The 25,196-nt window shown below is 39.5% G+C and overlaps 1 long non-coding RNA gene across 1 annotated transcript; it reads left to right on the forward strand.

Moving 5' to 3' along the window:
• Positions 1-10,372: 10,372 nt before the first annotated feature.
• On the forward strand, positions 10,373-14,270 carry LOC137859565 (uncharacterized). The gene is made up of 4 exons (XR_011098378.1): positions 10,373-10,727; positions 12,115-12,233; positions 13,426-13,628; positions 14,140-14,270. It is a non-coding gene; the product is annotated as an uncharacterized lncRNA (long non-coding RNA).
• Positions 14,271-25,196: the final 10,926 nt, after the last annotated feature.

The following is a 25,196-nucleotide window of genomic DNA, read 5'->3' on the forward strand; positions in this document are numbered from 1 at the left end:
AGGTGGAAAAATAAATAAAAATAAAATAAAAATATATTTTTTTCCTCTAAAAATATAAAAAGGAATTGTCTGACATCACTCATGAAAATCAGTGTGACATTGCACACAAGAAAGGGAGCAGTGTTGCTGAACTGTTGTTTTTTTCCCCTAAAATGAAGGGGACAGTTTGCTTGGCAGGACGTGCTCCGCTGCAGTCAGAGGCTCTCCAGGACACACACAGACCTCTAGTGGATAAATAACTACAGAGCCAAAAGCCAAAATGGTGGCACTGAGGAAAGCAAGCCCTTGCCTGAATACTGCCCTGTTTCACCTTCCCTGCAGTTTATTTATTCCCATCCTTCCAATTCGTGGACACGTCCTGAGAACCCAAATTAAATCCCTTAATAAACCTCCCATGATACAGAGGCTTATCATGGCCTTTCAGAAACTTTTGAAGTTCTTGAAGTTCCCCCGTTACTGATTTTCATATCAAGAGTCCAAATGAAGCTGCTCTTGTACAGATTTGACTGAAATCAGGTAGTTTAAAGGAAAGAGAAGTTTATAATGAAATAATCAAGCAAGAAGCAAAGTCAGATTCAGCTCAAGACTCAGACATTTAAGTCCTGCCATGTCCTTTGGGAACCATTTAAATAAATTCAACCAATTTGGAATAAATTTGAGATAAGAATCTCTAAACATAAATAAATATATAAGTTATAACAATTTTTTGGTGTTTCTTTATTTGTTTTTACAAAATATATGTCTTAATTCCCTAAATATGAATTCAAAGCTACATTGAGAGGGAAAAAGGATTTTTCACAAAAGATTTCATCAATCAAAAATGAGTTGGAAGACCTTTCTTTGCTTTATTCTCTTTCATCTGAAATCCTTATGAACATTTCATACTAGCATTACATTTCATAACCTTGAACTTATTCCATAAGAAATAGAAAGCTAGTAAAATATGCCAAACAAATTAAATGCAACCAATTCTTTGACATGCAAAATGGATTTCAGTTTTGCCCTACTGTGGTCTTATGTTTCATTATTATTAAAAATGTCACCAATATTTTGCCTGCTGGGAGCATATTTTTTCCTCCTCTTTTTCAATCTTACTCAAAGTCTGTTACTGCATATTTTACTGTTCACGTCAGCAGAGACAGGCAGGGAGGTGCGGGACAAGGTCTTTTAACCAGCTGGTGCTCTGGGTGTGTTTTGCTGAAAGATTCTGTATGGGTGGGAGTACAGAGGGTTTGCAATGAGATGAGCACCCACCACTTGCAATGATCTGATTTGCACAGGACCTTCCAGCACAACAAATATATATAAAAACAAATCAAAGTGAATAATCAGAAAGCAGCATAGTTCCTTCCAAATCCATATCCTTATGATTTTCAAATCCTAATTCTTTTGAAGTACGTGAGAGCCTCTCCATTGACATTAGCAAAAAAGGACAACTTTTATTTAATGCTATGGATCCAGATTGTGCTGGCAATGGTACAGAAATGGTGGGAAATTCTTTTTTTCTTGAAATAAAAAGAAAATTCATCTGATATTTATCTAGAAGACACGGACATCTTTCTTTGTTTTATTTTTCCTAAATTAAAAACTCAAGAAGAAAGTAAAACCTATACTGAGAGAGAGAAAGGTTGTCTTTATGCAGGCTGTGACTGCAAAGGGAGACATATTTACTTTGATTATTTGATGTTAATAAACTGTATCATTTGACATACACACACTAGCTTTGTAAGTTTTGTAACAAAATGCATGGAATTGTCACTGTTTCCTGGAGCTAAGAAAATCCCTCTCAGGTTTCATTTCCCTGTATTCAAAAACGTTAAGGAGTTAAAGGACACATATTATCATATTATTTGATATTTGATTAAAATTCATTGATTTTATGCATGTTCTTATTCCACAGCCATTTACTAGAAAGCAAATACAAACGAGCATGAACATAACAAAATACCATTTTTTACATTCAAGCAAATATTTATTGTGAAAACAGTTCAACTGTTTACACTTCTTTAGAGTCAAACATCAGCTTGGATCTGTTATTTCATAATCCAAGCAATACCTATCCTAAGCAAAACTGACCTTCAGCAGAGTCATACAGCTAAGCCTCCTGATTAAGCCACCTGTTATATCAGTTACTATCCTAAACTATGAAATGCAAATTCCTATACCACTAGCGTGTTTCCCGTTATCTCTGAGAATTATTGTACTGTAGGTAATGTTCATTCTAACATAATAAATCTCCACCTGGTTGGAATTTAATGTAGTCTATTACCTCAACATACGGTAGGTGTAAATAACCTGGAGTTCTTGTGCTACAAAATACAAAATAAAAATAAATAAATAAATAAATAAATAGTATAAAAGAATGTTTGGTGTTACACAACTATGATACTAAATAAGGATTTCAATAATATCCCAAATTAGCTGTAGTGTAAACGTTATAAAATATGAGGGACTGGCTTCACAATATAAGCTCTTTGTTGGCTAAATACATATATATAAATATATGTATATATATATTATTTTTTTTTTAATTTTTTTTTTTTCTGTGAAAGATTCCTCATTTGGTGTCTTGTGATTTTTATGGGTGTTTACTATTGCTAAGGAACGGATTTGGGGTTCAGAAGAGCCTGGCTCTGTTCCCAGCCACTCCGGTATCCCAGCAGCCTCACTGGCTTCATAAATGTTGTCTCCTTGGCAGCCTCAGAGCCCAAGTTTTACCTGAGTTTTGTGCATCCACAAAGGTTAAGAAATAGTTTCTTTATACTCAGTGGTAGACAAGCATCCCAGCTGGATTTTGTCTCTCCAGCCAAAAAGATCAGCTCCCTACTTATGACTTATAACTGGATTTGGTTTTGGTCCAAGTCTAGGTTGAGGTATGAACTCCACTTTGTGCTCTGAAGTCTTCAGGCTGAAGATACTTCAGCCATTCCTGCCATCATTCACCCACAAATGTGGCACTGGTAGGATCAATTGAGGGAGACTTAAAAGAGGTGAAATGGGTTTGAATTTCTGTATGGCTGGAAGAAAAAAAATCTGAGACCAAAACTCGCAGAAAATGAAATCAAGTGTGTCAATGGAAAAGGTGAACCATTTCAGTGTGATCCACCAAATAATGTTTCTGTAATTCTCAAATTCAGGAGCAGAATTCCTTTTTTACACTCATGAAAAAATTTGTAGAGAGAGCATGGGGGAGACTAGAAGTAATCTATGAGTTCCCACAGCTGGATTCCCCAGCAGTGACACTGAAAGATGCCCCATTAGTTCACAGTCAAAACAGGATGATTCAACTCTGTACAGTTTGAATGTCAGAACTCCCTCTACAGATGCAACTCATTTTAGCAAAAGAGCCTTTTTGTCAGAAAAGCTTATGTCATTTAGGGAAGTGGTTTTACTACCAGGAAAAGAATTATTTTGGTGACACAAGTTGTATCTCCTTGACAAGAACTTTGCCACTATAAATATACTAACTAGATCTCTTTGTAGCAAAGAATGGTCCTCACAGAGTCATTCATGGAGAGGGAGAGACATCGGAGACAAATAAACTTACAAAACTGATTAGTGACCACCAACACAATGAGCCTGTAGATCTACTTGTTTTCTATATCCATCAGTTGTCTATATTAATTATATTACCCTTGATCTTGCAACAGAATATTAGAGGCAGAAAATGTTCTGGAACAATTAAGTTTTATACCCTCCTTCATTTGTCTGCCTATAAAGAGCATAAATTCCTTTGTGTCATAAGGAAATAGAGGTTGCATTTAAAATAGGATGTGAGTTTAAGTTGTCATGGGTTGAATGAGGCATGGTCTGGAGATAAATCTGTCTTCTAAAGGACTGTTGTGAGTCAGTCTCTGGAATTTCCCACATCCAATAAATATCTTTGGATGGGATACAGTTTGGTCACACATGCTTGGCATAATGGAGCGGGTTGTTCTGCCTCATACAGTACAAATGCATGCTTACACACATTCCACCTCTCAGTTTACCAAAATTTAAATGTGAGACACAACATTATCTATTTAAAAACTGAAAAAAACAAGAGAGATAAAAACTCCATTCAGGCCATGAATTTAAGATGCCATGGGGTCCTTTCTGCTAAGGAAAACAGTTCTGGTAAACTGGAGATGATGATGCAGCAACCGCTGGGGAAATGGCCTTTCAACAGTGAAAACTTTGTGGTGCAAAGATTATGGAGCAGGGCTGCCTGTGGGTAGCATTGTCTGGTAACGGACCTGTTTTCTGTGTGTCTGTGAAATGGTCCAAAAACCCAATCAGGCTTCCTTAATCCAGGGAATGATATCTGATCTACAAGTTATTTCCAAGCCCCGAGATGAGAAGGGGTCCCTTTTCTGTCCTATCTCCCCCAAAGAAACCACAATTCCCTTCCCAGCTGTAACCTGATTTGTCTGCACACTGGACAAATTAGATCTGTGTAACCCCTACCACACATCTGTTTCTATTAGATCGGTGGTAGGCAGCCCTTGGCAAAAAAACAAGGGAGCTTCAGACTTGTTCTGTTTGAACTTTGGCAATTTGCCTCACATCCTAAAATGACACAGGAAGGACCCATTACAAGGAAGAAACACTGGAAGAGGAGCAAACAAACTCCCTTCACCCTGTTGTTAATCACAAGCAGATAATATTTCCACCAGGGCTGGCACTGACAGGTCTTTGGATACTTCCATGACAGAGTTAGACAGCTTCAGTTCTCCATTTCTCATGAAAAACCCTAAACCTATTCAGTTCTAAAAAAAAAAAAAAAAAAAAAAAAAAGTCCTTGAATTCCATGCTTTAAAGCTTTAAAGCTCCATGTGTCTCATCTTGAACAGAATAGATATGTGAATGTGTCTTGGAAAGGAAATGCAGGAATCTGTGTAAGATCAGACTGAATGCTAAGAGAAACGTGATCCCTGGCCAAGAGAAGGAAAGGATACCTCATGAACTAGTTCATCAAGTACAAGAACTTTTATTTCCCTGCGAGACTTTCAGCTGCATTGCTCATGCTGCCATGCAGATGTTTTACAGATGAAAAATCTAGGAGGCCCTGTCTAACCCAACTGCAATATTGCTTACTAATGTGATGTCTGGGTACTGCTGAGATTTAGGTCATTGCAATCATAAATTGGAAACAAAATCAGAAACCCCCCACATGCACTTCTAAGACAAAGTCTGGTTTTCTACCTGGATTCAGCGTAGTTGCACTGGCTGTCTATATTTCCTATTTACTTTAGCAGGAAGCATTTCTTCTCAGTGCTTTAATCTGTTACATACAGCTATTGTGGGGTGTCGATCACTGACTGCTTTCCATCCAAACAGTGAGTTAAGAGAGAGAATAGTTATTCTAAATATGCACTTTCAAAGACATTCACTTTCCTCTTCCCTTGAAGATCCTTCAGAAGGAGGTGTCAGTAACCAAACCCTTAAGCAATGGGTTCATTATTCTTACCACTTTTTACCCTGAAAGCAATTCCTTTGTTTTCATCCAGTACAGTCATTTTCACATTCTGAAGTTATTCATAACATTTTGTCCATGTGTTTGCAAGCCCTCTGGAAGGTAGCATCATTTTTCATCTCTTACTGAAGGCCTTATCTACCCTGAACAATCCTTTATCATGACCAATGTGGCACTGGGTGACAGAACACTACATGTCCATCAATCCAGGCTCGCCAGTAAATGTTTTGGAATCAGAAGGAAACATCTTTTCTGGTCCCATCAGTTGTCACAGTAGTTCACTGGCAGACTGTAAAAGTGAATTCTCTTTGTGGCCTTGTTTCAGCCAGACCCTTATTTTTCAAAAGGTTCAGCAAAGGGCACACAGCTGCTTTGCAGCTTGGTAAAGTGAAGGATTGCATTTCACAGTGTGCCTTGCACAGTCCTTTGGGCCCACAGGCAGCCTGTTTACCCAAGTTCAATGAAAGCCTGATTCTTCTTCCTCCTGGATGAACTCACCAAATGCAATGCACTGCACCTCAGCAGTTTAGTAGCTGCTGCTTCACATACAGACTGCTGTTTCCACCAGATGCTCATTATATGGCCTCCATAGATAATATATCAGGTAAGATTCATTTGTGACGGGTTTACTGTGAACTTCATCAGCCCCAAATGCTACAGCTCTAACAAGGGAAATTAAGGTCCCACTGCAATCTCATTCTCCCAGATCATTGTTAAAATGAAAGGATGGACTGCTGCAGTTCAGTAGCGATTTCTGTCTGAATTTAAACATTGGTACTTGTCAACATGGTAATGCTTGGAAAAAAAGATAGGCATTGTTGTAAGAAAAATACGGACTGAAGGAGAGAAAAATAGCAGATACACAGGAATAATTTGTCAGATGCAAAAATCAAAATGACTTTTTGAGGAATTTATTCCTGCTCAAAAAAGAAGGTAGTAACAGAGTGGAACGCAGCCAAGTATATAAATTTAATAACTAAATTAGACTCCATAGGGACCTCACAGACAGCATGTTAACCTCTGTTGTGCCAGACTTTGCACCTTCTTCATTCTACATGCACAAATCACCTCTTTCTATTTTTTTTTTCCTACAGAGTTTAGGCTCAATGCATTTATACATGACTGACCTTAAACCCAGTCCTGTGGCAGATAGAGTGGCTTCAGGAAAGTACTGGGAGCCCCTGAGCTCTTCTTGAAATGGCAGCAGGAATGGTTGAGGAACAAATTCCCAGAAACATGCTGGATATCCCTTACTCCCACTGAAGACAACAAGACTAGTGTCACCACTGAACATTTCAGTTTTGATCAACTTTTAGGATGCAGTTTCATATACAATTTAGTAATTGCAATGTCAGTTAATCAATTGAAAGGTCATCAATTCCAGTATGCCATCCTTTCTAGTTGCAAACTTTAGAGGAAGATAGTTATAGTGGACGGTTATGAGGAAAACTGCTTCCCCTAAAATCTCATTCTATCACTTGTAGGTAAAGATTGACCTAAACTGAAGTGTGAATTTTGATCTCCCTCTGGAATGACTTGACCGATAATGCTCTGTAATTTGGTGCTTCCTTGACCAATGCTGCTGAACCTTTCCCAGTGTCTCTTGGCAAAGCACCCAAGTTTCCTTTTCATTAGTAAAAATATTGTCACTTTCATGCACTACTGTGGGATGCAGCATTACAGAGGTGAATCTTCACAACCTGAGCTGGTGGTCTCTAAAACATCAGCTGGCTGCACTTGACAATTTTATCATGTACAAAGACACTATAGTACACCTTGTCTCCTTGGCATAGTAGTAAAACTGCAAAGCACTCAAGTCGTATTCCCCAATACCTCAAACCAGTAGTTCATTTCACTGAAAATAAGAGTTGTATCAAACTCTTAAAACCTACAGGAGGGCAGGTTTTGCATGGTGGAGGTTAATAGACAGGCTGATTCCAGATTAACTTATTATCCATCCAAAATATCCAATCCCTTTTTGAATCTTACTAAGCTCTTGGCCTCAAGAGCTTCTTTTGTGATTTGGGTTGATTCTGTTATTATCAGAATCAATTTGCTCATTACCAAAAGATCATCCCATTGAACTAAGTACATTAAGGGCCAGATTCTTGGCTAGTATGAATTAATCTTCCTTCAGGCCAGCAGGACTGTAATTTTACACCCATACAAAGTGAATATAAACTGCTACTAAATCAGAATGTTTGCAATTTGCAGACTAATGGAAAACCAGGCCCAGTAGCTATGTAATTTCCCTCACATTATCTCCCCATAATTGGTGATCTAGCCTGAGTAAAACCAGAACTGATCTGATGATTTGAAATTTGGCTGGACTGGAAGATTTTCTTTGTTACTGTTTCAATGGCATCAAAATTTGTTTTCCCAAATATCATACAACATATCGGTCATCTTTTCCATTTAGTTTGTGGGGGGAAGAAGAAGAGGAGTTGGGAACTATAAAAACACTTAATAACTCACAAGAGGGAAAATAAAACAATTTTGTTGCTCAAGATTGTATAGAAGTAAGCAAGAACAACAAAATTGTGCAGTCTTTTTTGTTGGTGGTGACTTCAGTTTAAGTTGCTTATGGTGCCAGGCCAGGATGCAGAAATCACTGGGAAGGCAGTGACTCTGATCTTGTTACTTGGGACAAAAATCAATTACCCTGTATATTTCTCTGCATGCTATAAAACTCCTGAGCCTGGAGACAGGGCATGACAATATTTCCAGAACATTCATCCTCCCAAGGATTTTAGAACTGTGAGGAAATATTTTAATGAAATGTTAGGAGAAAAGAAGATTCCTTTATTCCTTTTATCAAAATAAATAAATAAATAAATATGAGATGAGCAAAATGATGATTTTCTCAATAAATCTCAGTTTGGAAACAATATAGATTTTTGAATGTCTCTCATTAAAACATCATAGCACCCTGGAACATAGTCTTGTTCCCTGAAACAGTTTAAAGATGTGTCTGTCCTTCTCTCCCTGTAGCTGGCTGGAGCTTGCACGAGAGAGTCTTTCATTCACTCACCTTTGCAGCCTGAAAAGTGCCTGAACCAAGCCCAGCATGTTTCTACTGCATATCATAAATACCAAGGAGTCTGAAACTTTATTTTTGATTTATTCTTTTGGATGCCTGAAAACACTGAAAATTTGTGAATCTGTGAGTTCCTGTGCATATGCAAGAGCTAGGTCAGAGAGCAAAAATGTGGGCAGAAAACTGTGTTGCAATTATTAAATATCAACTAGCAGTTTTTTGTTGTTGTTTTTCACCATGGAGCTTTCTCCACAATAAGCTATTTCCAAAGAATGTGAGTAAAAATGAAAGTTCCTCTGGTGAAGCTAACAAATGCCTTGATGCGAAGTCAGTAGCTCTCCCATTGAACAACCCATGCTCAATTGATATCAGGTATAAAAATCCAGATATAGGACAGAAAACAGGCTGATAACAACTGAGATGCATCTGCCTACAATGCCACTTGAGGCTAGATGTGAACCATATGGTCAATCCAATAACTAAAAATAATCAGTGGAGAAGGTCCTACTTCTTACTACAAGAAAGCAGTTCAAAAGAGATTAAATTAAATTTTAAACCTGAAAAAGGCATTATCCCTCAACCTGATGAAAGCTAAGAAAGGTCTGTAAAAGTCAACTGTATTAAGGAGACAATTATTTCAAACTTGCATCCTTGGAACCGGTGGATTTCTTGGTGAGTCACAAATAAAAATGTCATAATATGTGAAGATATTTCATGCCTTACCTAGAAAATGTGAATAGTATTTTCAGAGCTAGTACAGGTCTCTTACATGAGCTCCATGTACTGCTGTTTTTAAAATGATACCAGCATTGCTGACTTTTCAGTCTAGGCTAAATTCAGGTAATGAAATTTAATTCCTAATTTAGTCACTACAGATTATAGCTACTTCTCACTATGTAGATGAACTTTGAGCTTAGCCAAGGAACACAAGTCCACTGGCTGGAAAAGTTAGATGAAGTCTCTGAATTGCTCCATTTCTTGAATGGAACATGATGGAATACAATGCCACATGCAAAGGCAGAATACCAAAATACATCAAAATGAGTCTTAAACTAAATGGAATTTTGTCAGGAACTTAGCCAGCTTTGGCTAGTTGTAAACATTGTCTTTGAAGTGTGTTTTCCTGTAAGGGAACTATATCAGCTTATTCAAATAAAATGTCCATGGTTGTGTGTTTGTGTCCATGTGTGTCTTTGTATATATACACACACATACACATTTCATAGATGTTAAGATTTACTTGGCTGCCATTAGAATTTAATAACTGGTTTTGTTCTTTGCTTTGTTTATAGAGTTGTGTTGTTGCTCTTTTTGTTCTTGAAGGTTGAACTGTGTTTGCCTGAGGTTTTGGATTAAACTTTAGTTCTGTATATATCAAAAGAAATGTCCTTACCCAACAGGTACTCTGAGACTGATTGATTGATTGGCTGCCTCACAAGTCCCCTTTACTATGCAAGGGCAAAATGTTCTCAAAATTTTCAGTTTAGGAAAGATGAGAACGATGATTTTTCAAGCATCAGTACCTCACATTAAGCTTCAAACCCAGCAATTAGAACCCAAATACCACAAATCCCATTCCAGTTAATGAGAAGTGATAGCACAACACCCACACCACTGAATAATTTAAACACAGACTCCAAACTTTTGCATTAGAACATTCTTGGACAACAAAGTAAAAATGTTATTTGTCTCAGAATAAAAAAGTCCTGTTGTGTTCCTCTGTGTGTAGGACTGGCTTCTCTGCCTCATCTCCTAGTTCGGTAGTTAAGGAAGAGGGAAGGCATTTTGAACAGAACGTAGAAGATCCTCTTTGGCCAGCAGAGAAAATAAAGCCTGTGCTTGGCAGGGGTTGTGAAAGAAGCAAATATTGTAGTGCTTCAGGCAGATACTAGCTCCCAGTACTACACATCTATGGAGGATTCAAAGAACGAGGACAAGATGACTCAGTAGATCACTGAGGTCTAGATTCACTTACCTCCTCTCTTTCCATTCAATGTTTGGGTGCCTAAACAAAGCAAGAGCCAAGGTTAGGCCCTATCCCATGGGGCTGAGGGAAGGGAAGGTTCTTCAGAGGTTTCCTTCTCTCCTTTTTAAGTAAAAGAGACAGATTGCCATGACTGTCCATCTGGGCCTTGAGGGAGGATAACAAAGAGGAACCCAAACCAGAGAAAGAAAGGTGAGATACGAAAAGAAAAGGTCTGGTTCTCTGAAGAAACACAAACCCCCAAACCCAAGGTAAATTGTCCTTGCACATGCATAAGTACTTACTCTTTTTTCTTCACATGTGTCTTTATAAACAAAATATCCAGCTCTCCTTCGGGGCAAAAAATTCCATTATAACTTGCATCTGTTCTCTTTCTCTGTAAGTAAAATACCTAGCTGGCTTATTCGCTGTGGTTTCCATATATTTTCATCCGTGAGTCGTCTTTTTCCACAGTTAACTTCTTTTGTTGGTTCTCTCTTTTTACTTTTCCCTTTCTCTCCCACTCCCTGTCTTTGTGTGTGTGTGTGTGTGTGTGTGTAGAGGCTTTCTTTGAAGTCTCTGTATTAAAAGACCCAATGAGCATTTGCCTGCTTTCTTTGTACTTACAGAGCCAAAGCTCAGATCCTCTTCCTTTTTATTGGCATTGCCTGCACATCCTCAGAAAGCGGGATGTTTTATGCCTTTGTTATTGAATCACAATAGCAAATGTGCTGAGTGAAACTGGAGAGGAATTGAATCCTCTCGCACACACATGCCCACACACTTGCACATTCAGACCTGCAGTGGTGTAGTCCTCAGTGGTCCACTGGTAGTAAGGCCAAAGTATCGTCAGTTACAACAGGCCTTATATTGCAATATCAATAGTCATTACATGTAGCTAGGATATATGCACTACAGAATGAAGTGTGAAATTTTTGCACATAGAGCTGAATTTTGCAGAGAGCTAAAGAGTCGAGTCTGAAGTGCCTTCACAGGCCCATTAGTGCCCATTGTAGCACAGCAGTTCAATTCCCAGAGTTGCCACATTACTGCTTTCATGGCCTCATTCCCCAAACAGTTCCCAGCCAGTGTGAAAGTCTGGCTCCCTTTCCTAATGTCTAAACTCTCTTCTCATACTCTGTTTCTGGTAAACCTAGTCTTCATCTGACACTAGCCATGGCCACACTTCTGAACAGTCTGGCAGCAGGAAACCTTCCCCAGCACCAAGAGGGGAGAGAGAGGAACCTCAAAGGGAGAATCCCTCAATCCTTGAGATGTGCCCTATGCAACAGGCACAGATCCACAATCCAGTATTTGAACTTCATGAACAAAAATCATCTTGAAAAATCTGTGAAGAAAAGAACATGTAAAACTGCCCTTGTACTTTCTCCTTCTTTCCTTTCACTTTATCCTGTCAGCACTGCATATATCAAACTGGAGCTCTGGGTTTTAACTAAGCTTTACTGTTTCATTCTGCTTCATGAATTTTTCAGTATTTACACTTATGCTTAATATAATAAGATTGATAATGCAGCTGCCTGATAGATTCTCATCTATGCTTCTCAGCTAGAAAGATGTTTATTCTTTCCCCCTAATTTCTGTAATATCCAAAAGTTCATTTTCACCTTTTGCATCTTGATGCTGTCTTTCATCTTTCAGATATCTAACTCCCAAAATAACGTGTTCAAGATAACAACATTTACCCAGTAGATTTATATGACTGGGACTCAGCACACTGCCTTCACTGCTGCAGCTGGGTAGCTTCTTCCCAACAACAGGTATGTCATTGGAGCAGGTGGAGGAGATCTCCATTAAGAGCTCTGTGAGCCACGGTGCCTCAGCAGTGTGCAGGCTGTGCTGTTTCAACAGAAGGGGTTGGTGTCATCCACATACTCAAAGTCCTGCTAACTTTCACTTGTGAGCAAAATAATAATTATTATTTTAAAAAGGCAGGAGCAAAATAAAAAGAGACAGAAAAGAGAGAGTTTGTAAATAAACAAGCAATTTACAGCCCAGCAGATTGCATGTTCTGCCTCTTTCAGCTTTGCAATCCAAACAGAGGTCAATGAAAATGACTGGCAGCAAAATTAAAACAATATATAAAAGGGAATGTCTTTTATGCAGCATGTGTTGACTTCGCTGCCATGGGAAATCAATGAGATGCACAGTTTAGCGGGATTAGAAAGAGGAACAGGATGTTCACATAATCAAAGTGCAGAATAAGCACCAGGAATATGTTAGATGCAGTTTTTGAGGGATCAGCATCCTTTCAGCCCCACTACCACCATACGCACATACGCACCTAATCTTTCTTTATCTATTCCTCTCTTTCCTTATTCTTTCTTTCTTTTTCAGATTTTTTTATTTCCCTCTCTCTCTTTCATTTATTCTTTTCAGATGGATTGAAGTGAGGAAGATATTGTTTATATTGCAATTAAAGACTATCTGCAATGAAAAAGAGCAAAAAGAAATTCTGTCAGGAAACAAAAAACTGTCCCCAGATATATTTATTGAAAGAGGTAATTCCGTTGCTGGAAACATCAAAAGCTTTGTACCTGCTTCTTATATAAACAGAGAGAAAATATATATATACAAAAAGTGTACCAGCAGGTATAATTTTGCATTATGTCAAAGCGAACATTCCAATAGAACAATTGTATCTTATTTCTTGACATTTCTTACTGTTTGGTTTTTGTTGTTTTTGTTGTTGTTTGTTTGTTTTTTGACCAGCGAAACACTATCTGGCTCCTAAAACAGCAAAATAATTAAGATCATACTTTGTTGTTGAAATATTCTTAATGACCCAGCGCCAGTAATGGCAAAAGTACTTAAACACTTGCCCAGCCCTCAGTATCTTGGGACCCTCCTGTATGTCAACATGACTAGTCATTCACTGAATGTTAAATATATGCTTAAGTGAAATGAGACCCAAGAGTCCTTTAAGTAAGATTTCAGCTGCCTTTTTTCAAGGAAGCTCATGACTTTTTCATGGTCACTATTCCTGTGAGCCATCCCAATTAAAAATTACACAGATGGAGCACTTGGATCTGGGATCCTTTCAATCATTTATGGATCAAACACAACACTTCCTCCTCTTGCTAGCAACACACCTGTCATGGCAGCACTAATGGAGTCAGAACCAACTGCTTTAACATTGCTGAGCCCAAAAACTGGTGAGTGTTTGTTAGTTTGTTAGTTTAGATAATAGTGTTCAGGAACACTATTATCACTTCAGAACTTCTGTGGTTCCTTTATTTAAACAAATTGATAAAGATCAGGGTTGTAAAAAAAATAAATAAATAAATTAGATGTTAAACAATACTAAACTTGCTTTAATAATATTTTAGTAAAGCCTTAAAATCTTTGAAGGGAGGACAGGTAAAAATGTGAATTCATCGACTGGATAAAAAATAACATAGAAAATCCTTGATAAAAATCAGGAATTGTTTGTTCACTAGAGCTTATATGACACAGGATACAGCTTTCCTTTCTCTTGTTATCTTATGGTTAAGGCTTCTTGCTCATAGTATAAAACTGAATGCACTGAAAATTTTGCTGTGGCCAACGGTGCTTGCAAAGATCCTATGTTGTACGGTGGTACATGATTTGTAAATGGTAAGACTAAATGAATATTTTTTGAAGCCCAGTCTCATAGTCACTAAACTTATGTGCCTCTTCCTTCAGGCTGTGAACAACTGTTCTTCCTTTGGAGAAGAGAAGATGGTCCATGAACTGACTGCAAACAACAAACAGAAAAGATAAAAAAAAATAAATAAAAAGATTAAAAAAAAAAAAGAGGGAGAGAGAGAGAGAGATAGACCACACAGGAAAAACATGGAAGGAAATGAAACATATGGAGACACAAAGCTTACTTCTTATTTGATTGCAAAGGAAAACCTATGGTTCAGATGTGTAAGATATCTCATGTTTTTATTCAATTGTATTTAAGGGGTTGGCAGTTTTATTTTTATTCTTTAAAAATTCTGTTGGTCTGTATATCATTAACATATCTAAGATGACTTTTCTTCTCAATGTCATGTCTATGTTGGGGACTGAATTAAGAACTTAGGAAAGCAGCATGCAGAATGTTTGGTGATCCTCAGATAAGTATTGATGTGTACATAAACATTTTGTCTCCATGCTGTTTAAAGAAAAAATAAATAAGAAAGATTAGAATAAGCAAGTGTTCTAATTGCAAATTTTATCTCTGTATTTATTCTCATCATAGTGAGCTTGTAAAAGCAGCTTAAGACATGCTTTTAAAGATTGTATCTGAGAGCTGATATTTTCTTATATGTTTGAGGATAATTGAAGCTGTCACCTATTATTATTAATCACACCCTTGGGTAAATATTTTGACAATACAATTGCAAGACCAATTAAAAAACATAAAAAGTTGCAACTCTGACACCTTCCTGTCACTGCTATTAATGATGGCATCACTGCTAATCTAGTCATTTGGGTCTCCAAATATTTACAGTGTTTGCTTAAGACACTCTGCAAGAAGAAAGCTTACTCTAACACTGAGGTGACAAACGTTGAAAGGAAGAAAAAGAACACTTTAAAGCTGTATTGCTGTATAAAGATTTGTTATTGGGAAGACTTTTTAATGTTTCCCATCCTGGTAAGACATTTTTTTATTAAGCATTGGGTTCAAGGCAAACTCTGTGAATGAGGAAAAGCCCAGTTGGAAACCAGCCTGTGTCTTACTTGCCCAGTTCTCTGGTCACAAGACAAAACCAGTCTTAACCTTGTTGTGAATTACATAGGAACACTGTTAACTTCTCCAGTGCAAGACCTGGCCTAGCCTATGTTGGACAACAACAGTCCAGAAATCCTTTCATTCATTTAGTAGGAGTCAGTTCAGCTTCAGCTCTCAGAAGCCGAGGCGATGCCACAACCTCTTTGGTCATGGTTTTCCCCATCCAGCCCTTTCCTGACCACTCTGCAATAATACCCCATCACTAGCGCCCAGGTACGAACATGGGGAAATCTTGGGTGAGGTACTGGAAATACTTCCTTGCCTCATGCCCCTGTTAACTAAAGGCAAGCAGGTTTTAATCTGTCCTCCACATGATCTCTGTACCACTTGTCCCTTCCTTATCTCTTCCCCTTTCCAATATTATAGAAGACCACGGCACACTTTCTTTTGTAGCAAGCTGTAGTTAAAAGTTACAGTAGGCTTCTCAGTGTGTGGTTCTGGTAGAAAGACTTAACTGCTCTCTGGGGGCAGTTTTTTGCACTGGTGCATATGTATTACTTGTAGCACGAGCAGACCTGGCCAAGCATAGCCTTCCCTGCTGTTAGCTTTCTGTTTGCATTACGACTTCATTTACTGCTGAAATTAAACCTGTGTGTGCATGTGTGTGAGAGAGAGCTCGTGATTTCCCTGGGAATATTAGCAGGCGTTGAATTTCAAGTGCAACTGTGGAAAGCATTAACAATTCAGCCTTGTCTCAGAACTTCTTTTTCCTTTTCCTTCCTGTCCCCTTATCAAGTTCAAATAGTAATCACAGGCAGCATCTCTTCCTTTCCCCGCATGGTGCTAGTCCCAATTCACTGCGAGCCTGCTCCAAAGTCGGTTGAAAGACACCCGAGGACGTGCACATCCTTTCATTTGGGACTGCCTATGAAAGATGGAAACTGAGATGAGGACATGCCACTGCTGCTATCGCACTCCAAGCAGAGGTGGTTGCTGTCAGCTTTTTGGGGGAGGCATGACACAAGTGCAGAGCACAGAATACCAGAGATGCTCTATGTCCTGCAGTAACTCCAGTATGCAAGAGACAAAGCCTAATGAGTGGGCATAACAGAGACAGTACAGAGATCTGGCATGATGTAAAAAAAACTGTTATAAGAATAATTCCTACTGCTTTAAAGCAGCAGAAAGAAAATTCAATGCATCAGCTGAATAATAATGGGAAATGCTGAGGACTTAAGCCAACTTTTTTAAGCCAAGACTTAACTGTGTGGAGGCTGCTCCTCACCTCCACAATGTCAGCTTTCTACACCTTTTGGAGCTCCTAAGCCTTGCTGCCATGAAGCTCTTGCTTGCTGGGGTAGCTGGGCTTCAGTCCAGGCTTTGACTTCTAAAGACCCTCCTCTCTTGTGATGGAAAAAAAGCGATTACCCAAGGTACAGACACTTGGATAATGGGCTGACTGTCACTCCTCTACATCAGGCACCAGGGGACATGTTCTTGGAGGGCTTTCAGGTTACCATTGGAAATGGAATTGTCTGACACGCAGCATGGTACAAATTGCAGCTCTTCTATTGCAAAAGACCCTGCTAAAATAAATGCTGGAGTGAAGACCAGCTTCCCGTTTTCCCTCCAGTTTCTGGAAGTCCTTGCAACACCCAGAAATCCATTTTGGTGAAGGATCCCTCCCCGCATGTCTTGCAAAGAAAATCAGCTCCTTGACACAGAGACTGTGAAAAAAGAGTGGGGGAGCTCTGGATTTGAGGCAACCAGAAGCTCAATCACTTTTGTTCTGCAGTCTCTTCAAGTAGGAATGAAATTACTTCCCTTCCCCTATCTATTTAAAGGAATTAATGATATTTTCTGTCCTGTCTATCTAGAGAGAGCAAATAATTGGAAGAGAATTGATCTTTTGAAGTAACAACGTCAGCACAGCCTTCCTTCTCCCCTATCCCTTCTTCCCAATTCCTACTTCAGCAGAAGGAAGGTTTATGAAGGAAATTAGTTTCACCATTTGCATACACCAATATATTTAGCTGGTGGCTGTGCAGGTCCAATTAACTCAACTAACAATATGGGTGAAATGAGGTTATTGGATTATACTTGTAGCCAATTAGAGCTGCCACGCTTGAATTACTCCCTTTTTTAACCTTATTTAAAGTTAAGAAAACATGTTGATGGTAAGACTAGATGGCTTTGCTTCCTATGGCTCCACAGAAAAAATATTTCTGTTTTCCCCCAGAGAAGCCTTAGAATCAAAGAAAGTCCGCATATGCAGATGGGTATGTTTTATGGTCAGGCCTGGCTATGTTTGTGCATTTGACCAGAAGTAATGTCTGAAGGCAAACTTGTCCCACGTGTGCTTCTCTGGACTTCTTACAAGGAAAACAAAATGGCAGATACACCTACTGTACTCCAGTCCACAGTGGGCTCTCCCTGCAGGAGACATGAAGCAGGGCTAGTATGGACGTCAGCTCCTTACCATCAAAGGCTCAGTGGATAACCTCCTAGTGCAATGTAAGCATGACAATATCTTAATAACCGAGTGTAATTTTTTTTCTCTCCTGTAAATGGTAAAGGCCATTTGGGTTCACAAATCACCTTCTCTCTTGCCAGGAGATTTTCCTAATAATATTAAAGTCCATTCCATTTTCAAGTACTTGCAAACAAGAATTAAAGACAAACTTTGTATCATGTTCTGGGTGCATCTGTTCCATATTTCTGACCAGGACTTTATAGCATTCCAGGAGGCATTCTCCCTGTTATTATACCAAGGTTTCATTTCTTCTGCTTAAAAAGATGAGGTGAAAGATACAACAGAAAGCTCTATACTGAGAAAAACCAAAAGCTTTTGGTCCTATACATTGGCAGTGGTGGTTTCACAAAACAAATTGGTGATTCAAAAAGTGAATCAGAGAAACCAATTTATGGCATGTGAAACCACACTTAACTTTATGATGGATATATATGTAGAAATTTTTGAGAAATTTGTGAATGACTTCAAAATAAAGCTAGTTAAACTTATTTCAAAAAGAAAAAAAAATCCAGTGTGTCTTGAAATGGACCGCATATCTACCTTGTTAAAAACATAGCCAAGCTTTCTGGTGTTTTCCAGATAGAGCAAATTAGATGAACCTGTCATAAACAGAGGAAAATATTTGAATGCTTCCAAACTGCATTTCATTTCTTCAGTGCCTTGCTTTCCTTGTACTCCAGTATTCCATTGGACAACAGTAAAATATTCCCTTTTTTGTAAGAAGGGACACTGAGTCACAGGCAGCTGATGACCACAGACCTAGGAAAATAATACCGGTTCTCTTGCTTCCAGCACGGTGCCTAACCTCAATAATAGAAATCTGAGGACAGGAACACCAGGGGTTCAGCCTGCAGAGGCAACCCGTGCCATTTACCACTGGGTTTCCCTTAAATGGGTTTCCTCATCTGCCTTTCAGTGAAAGGACAGGCTTTGGGCTGGGCTGCTGCCCAACCAGAGGCCGAGAAGGTTCTGCACACCTGGGGTCAGCACAGCTGTGACTAACTCCCCGTGCTGCCCTCAGTGCCTCAGCCCCTTCAGGCTCTGTCCCACGGCAGCAATGCTGCTCTGCCAGTGATGGACAGGGGCCACCGGCAAGGCCACGTTCTCCTCCTCTCTGCCACACACGGCCATTGTCCTCGGCAGATCCTAATGGACTGGGAAGCTTCCTGAGCCACAAGCCCTCTCATTGTCTGTGGGAAGTGCTCTCGCTTGTCTTTCTCTTTCAGTTGGAACCGCCTGCGCACCATTCACTTCCCAGACACAATGCTGCCCTTTGTGGCTGTTTCCAACACTGTTTGGGGAATGCTGTAATGGGGACAGGCCCAGACCGTGAAAGGAAGGGATTGTGTCAGCCAAAGTGCCTGGCTTTCAGGGGAAGGCCAGGGGGCCAGAAGGCGCCAGTCCTTAATGAGTTTTGCTGGTCTCACCTCCCTCCCCCTCCAAAGGCTTGCCCTGGTGCCGGGCACCAGTTTAAATAAAAGGGAATTTTAACCCCGTATCTCATGTCTCCTACATGTTTCTGAGCTTAAAAGTGAATCATCTATGTCCCTTCTGAGATTAAGAAAAGCTATAATCTCTATTTTAAACTGAGTGGCTCGTTAAACCATCAATGCTCTGAGTAAAAATTGCCTTCACCAGGGAGCTTCTACACTCCCTAGTTTTTCCTTCCTAATGTTTGAAGCTCTCACTGCTCCTGGGGCTGCCAGAACCAATCCTGTGGGATGCTGAGCTGTCTGTCAGGCTGATGTTATGTCCTCTGTGCAAGAAGACAGTACCATGACACATGCTGACCTCCCAGGGGATCCAGACAGATCCTGCTGTAAACAGAGGCCTCCATCCACAAATAATGAATCAGGATTGGCTCCACTGTCATTTCCTGGGAGCAGTTCTGCCCTCTTGATAAGTGAAATGGCTCCAATAATGTGAATCAGGGCAGAGAAGAGCACAATCAACCATCCGTCTGCAGTACTGACACACAGCACATTAACTGGCTAATTTCTCACTGCATTTTCCTCGATGTTATCCAAAGAGAACAGCAAGGACACCAGAGAAACCAGCTCCCACACAACAGTTTATTAATCACTCACAGTAATGGCTCCTGCAGGAAAATAAACACAGTGGAAAATAATCTGGCTATTCCTAAAACCTGACTTTATTCAGCACAGCTTGTTGGCCACAGGGTATGATCACGTGTTCAAATTCAGGTATACTTTATGGAGGTGTTCTGGTTTTGTGAAACCTTACAATAACAGCCCTCGTGCTTTAGAGGTTAAGCCAATAACTGGGAAAAAGGATGTGACTCTCCAGAGCAGCAGAGAGAGCCATAGCAGTGTCTTCCACACTGAAATGCACTGGCAACCAACATGTAGAAGAAACCTTATTTATTCTCCTCTGAATTGCTGTGGAACATCCAGTGCTTCCTTTTTCAAGCCAGCAGGCTTTGGCTAGACTGGGAGTTAATATCCAGGCTCTCTTTCTAGCATCATCACGTTCTCCCTGGACTAATGCAGAAATATATCACGTCACCTTCTGTACTCAGTTCTCTTCTGACCCTTTCCCTAGCTTTCTGGAGTTAGAAATTCGACCTCCTCTGATGGGAGGTGATGGATCCTTATTTATCCCCTCACTTCAAATGTTTTTCATTAGAAAGACTGAAATTTGCATCAAAGTATACAAACTACAGTACTGAGCTGACATCTTTTCCTTGGCTTCTCTTGGCACAAGCTGATATTTGCTTCCCTCTGCTATGCCAGTGTATGAGTGAGGTGCAGCTCACAGATATCTTTGTGTTGGAGAAAACAAAGAACATTCCAGACCACGTTCATAAAGCTTAGGACATCCCCAAAGAGTCTTAGGAAACTGCTGGTCTATTTGCACTTGTTTGCTGTGGTTTGTTCTTTTTAAAGGTTGCTTTTTAAATCCAAATGTTTTCCCTCTTTGTGTCAGTGCAGACAATTCATGAATGATTGTGCTGGGAGTCCCTTCCCAGGCATGTTTTGCAATGCAGGCCTTAAAAGAGCTTTGCTTGCTCATCCTTCCCACTGTGAGCTGTACCATTGGCATTAACATCTCGCTGGTAAGCTTGATCAGCTCCTGTCCTTCAGAAGCAGCCCAAGGGGGTTCCTCGCCCTGGAGAGACTACTGTGAATACTGAAGGGCTTGCTGAATGCCAGTTTAGCCCAGCACTCCTTTGCCTATTTGCCACCACTGCCTTGGTTTTTGTTTCAAGTAGCTTAGTTTAATGATCCAAGTGACCTAAGCCTCTTGCTAAAGGAGCTTACGATGGCATCTGGGGACACCAAGTTATGCATGTCAGGAAAATGCAAGCTTGATATTTGGGGCATGCTTTATTTTTCCACCTATTCAAATAGAAAAAGACCATCTGGGGCATCAGATATTCATTGTGCCACTGAGAAATTTGAACCTTTCTGAATAATTCTTTCACCCTGGGGAAGGAACACAATGGGAGTTGGAGCACTGCACCACTTCCCAGCTACAGCTTCCTATCTGTTGCTGTAAAGGCTGCAGCCCTGAAGATCTTTCTTTTAGACACTACACCTATGGAAAGGAAGGTAAAAGGAAATTCATTCCTCTCTGTTCCTCATACCCGCAGCCCAGCTCCTTAAAAGGAAGCCTGAAGGAGGCAGCATGTGCTTCCAACTGACTTTGGAGAAGGGATTTGCTCAACAATCCTTAGTCTCCCAACTTTACACTGAGCCAAAATAATAATCATCGTCATCATCTTGCTTAGGGCTTCTTACAAGGATGGAGACTGACTCCAGTTTTAATTTCTTCCCAGGATGAAATACAGTATGAAAGCAGGAGAGATGGAAAAATCTATGAGACGCAAGAGAGAGGCAGGTGCCTTTGAAGGCTTTTGTGATTGCTTCATGGGGTTTGTTACTGTATACTCAGAACATATTACAGGCTGTTGTGACCTCCAAACTTTTCTGACATCCATGAAAGTCCCTTTAATTACAATGACACATATGTTCTTCTATCAGTTGACCCCAGAATCAAAATGCATCAAACTTGAACTGCCACCCAATTTTTGATTAGTGTCAGAAGTGACAAGAGTCAGATAGCAGAGTGGCTGGAAATAGACTTGTGGAAAACATCTGGATCTGCTTTTCTAAACATCATCTACTGAGAGCTGGGTCCCCATTTTAGTCTTGTACAGCATCAAGCGATTGAGGTGTTGAACGTGTTGATGATGAGATAATAGAAAGTTAGGGGTGGTGAGAATTTAATATCCCCCCCTTCAAGATTAAATAGAGCTGTTTGTTTATTTCTTACTGTGATTTATAATGCTCCCATATGTTGCCACTCACACATCATAGGCAGGAAAGAAAAAAAAAAAAGGAGATTAATAGCAAGAGAAAACTAATAAATAAAACATTTCAGTGGACTTTCCATTGCCTCCTTTATATGAAGTTGCAATATTCGAAGAGTGATCTACTGAGTGTGTAAATTTGTTAGCCTTACATGCCCTTTGTTTTGGATGTGTGTTGCAGTACTCTTCAAGTGTGTCATCCAAACTGTTTTTCAAACTATAGTGATGATGGTGAAGTGAAGGCCTGGAATCTGGTACCTCTCACTCACCTTTCTCAACCACCACATCTCTGAGAGCTGCTGCAGGGAAACATTTGTTTTCTGAAGAAAGCCTGGTCTTGAATGATGTAGCTCTAATCACATCTATGAAGCCGTTCCATTTTTTGTCCCAGGGACACCAAGACATTCACAGCCAAAGTACGTGGCTATTAATCTTCGTGTAGGAAAATGACATATGAACAACGATATTAAAAATTGCAACCAACACCCACGTAAATTGAAGGAAAATCGAAGCTGTGATATTAGGTCTGTTAAAGGAAATAAGAACTGAGCTTTTTTCCTTCTTCAACATACACAGAGTACTTGTCCCTCCCTAGATTTCATTTTACAATGAAATTAGTATCATTATCTTCAGGAGTTAAGTGCTTCAGAGTTGTAATTCTTTGCATTAAAATCTGAGGCTCTACAAGGCAAAAATGACCTGCCTGAAGTTGCCTGAGAGCCAGATACAGAAACAGAAATGAGTCTCTGCAGTCCCAATCTGCCCTCTTTGTCAAAATGAACATGGACTAATTTATGAGCTTTTTGAAGCATTCAACCCACTTCAGCTTTAGATTTTTATTTGGGGGGGAAAGAGTGGTTGTGGTTGGATTGTTCAAAATTATGGGAATTTGCAATCCATAATGTAGCAGAAAATAGAGGGGAAGGCAATACTTTTTATGCCAACTATTATTTCAGCAGTATTGTTGCTTTATCCAGCGCTAGGTGTTATTTTTTTAAATTGCCAAGTATGTGGCTGCTTGTATGGCAGGTGGGTAATCTATGTGTTTGTGTCTGAGGGCAGGCAGAGTCTGAGGGCAGGCAGTGCGTGTTTGTCTGCTGTTTGAATATTTCCTTCTCCAGAAAAGAAGCTGACAATTTAAAAGAAATTGTGACATTCTGAAAAGAGACACAGAGCAGATTTAACTCCTGCAGACCTCAGAGAAATCAGAGGAAATGGAGAAGAAAAATGGCGTTTCTGGCTCTTCAAGCAGCAAAGATCTCTGTTTTGAGGCTTCTTATTCTCACTCAGGTGCTCAAGAAGCAGGTTGCTATTTGCACAGCACTGCCCCTGACACAACAAACTGCCAAACTTGTGCATCCACACATGCATCCCCAGTCACACAAAAGCTGAAAGTGCAATTCAGTCAGTCTCCTACCAGCTAGCATTCTCAGTGGTCAGATAACACTGCTCTATTGCACACATCCAGCCCTTGATCCCCCTGATATAAAGTACTTCAAGTGGGAGTAGGTAGGTCCTTACCTACAAAAGCTGGTGAAATTCAGGGCATGGTTATGCTGCAGCCACAGTGCGAATCATTGTAAGAAGGACATATCTAACATAGCTTTAAATCTAGGCATCTGTAACTGTGGCAATTCAAAGTTCAGCCTGGTCTGTGAAGGAAAACCTTTGCTTTTAGCTATGCAGTTGCAACTAACACCTTGAAAGCTAGTGCTAATATGTCTCAACTCAGCACAGAATAAATAAATAAATAAATAAATCTGAAAAAAAATAAATAAAGCTCTGAGTTTGAAAGAGAAAACATAATAAACTGAATTGTAATTAACGTATTTCAAGCAGGCTGAAGTTTAGGTGCTGCTCATTCCAAAGACAGTTATTTGGGAACTGATTAGAGCTAAGATGTACAGAACAAATCATGGAAGAGCAATCTCATAATGGGTGAGGAACAGATGAAATGACCTAGCGCAGCCTCCACACTGAGTTGGAGATTTCTGACCAGTGTCTATTGATCAGTTCTCTTGGTTACACCATGATAAATCACAATTACTTGAATAATTTGCAGTATCAAAAGCTGAGTGGGAAAAAATATAAGAAAAGAAAGCATCAGAATCTAAGCATGATATTCACATCATAATTAGGAAAACATTGTCCAACTCATGAAGGAGGCTGAAACTCAAATTTTCTTTGGGAAAGGGAATATACACTTGTGCAGCTCATAGGCAAGTTCACATACTTTGAAGTTCACAATATCAGGACATGGAAAGTAAATGCCCCGAAGTTTGCTGTTGATAAATGATTGTGCTTCAGAAATGGTAATATAAATGCACTGAGTCGTGAAATGCAGCTAATATAATTAATCTTGCAATATTGTAAATCTGTTGGAGACAGATAACATGAGAATTTTCCTCTACAGTTTCACACTACAGCAAAAACCAATAAAGTGGTGTTTAGAAGGAAGCCTGGAGCCTAAATATTTCCAGGTGACTTTGGTGATTAAAAAAAAAAAAAATCTGTTTACATTACCTGCTTCAGAAAAACATACATAGAATCATAGAATGCATACATAATGCATAACACTGGTTTGCTCCACCTTGGCAGAATTGCTACAAAATCTACCTGAAGGATAACAATATTCCCTACATGATGTTCATAGTGAAAAAAAAAAAAAAAAAAAAAAAAAAGTTAACTGCATCAACATCTGAGGGCTTTGGGGATTCTGGGTTTGTTGTTTGTTTTGTTTTTTGTTTGTTTGTGTGGGGTCTTTTGTTTGTATTTTGTTGTTGCCTGTTTTTGTTTTGTCTGTTTGTTTGTTTTAAGCCATTGCTGTTAGAACATTCATATCTCCAGTTATAGAGCTGAAAATCAATGATCGCACTTAATGCAAACTGGATTTAGGGATATCTGCACCTGTTTCACAGTCAATAAGTTTCTTTATTTCCTGCAACACAAATCGCCTTTCTGCAACTCCTCTCGCTGATAGCCAAGAGGAACATCCAGCTACCGGTACAAAGACTGGACAACTTCCTGCTTTTCAGCCTTTGATAAAACTTGCTCAGATCAGAGACAAGTAAGCATGAAGAAAACTTAGACTGACATCACAAAAAAAGGCATCCCAAAGAAGCCTGTTTCAAAGTGATATTAAAGCTCAAACAGCTACAATGTGGGAATAAATG

Source organism: Anas acuta, chromosome 7 (genome assembly GCF_963932015.1).
Source record: "Anas acuta chromosome 7, bAnaAcu1.1, whole genome shotgun sequence".
Taxonomy (NCBI): domain Eukaryota; kingdom Metazoa; phylum Chordata; class Aves; order Anseriformes; family Anatidae; genus Anas; species Anas acuta.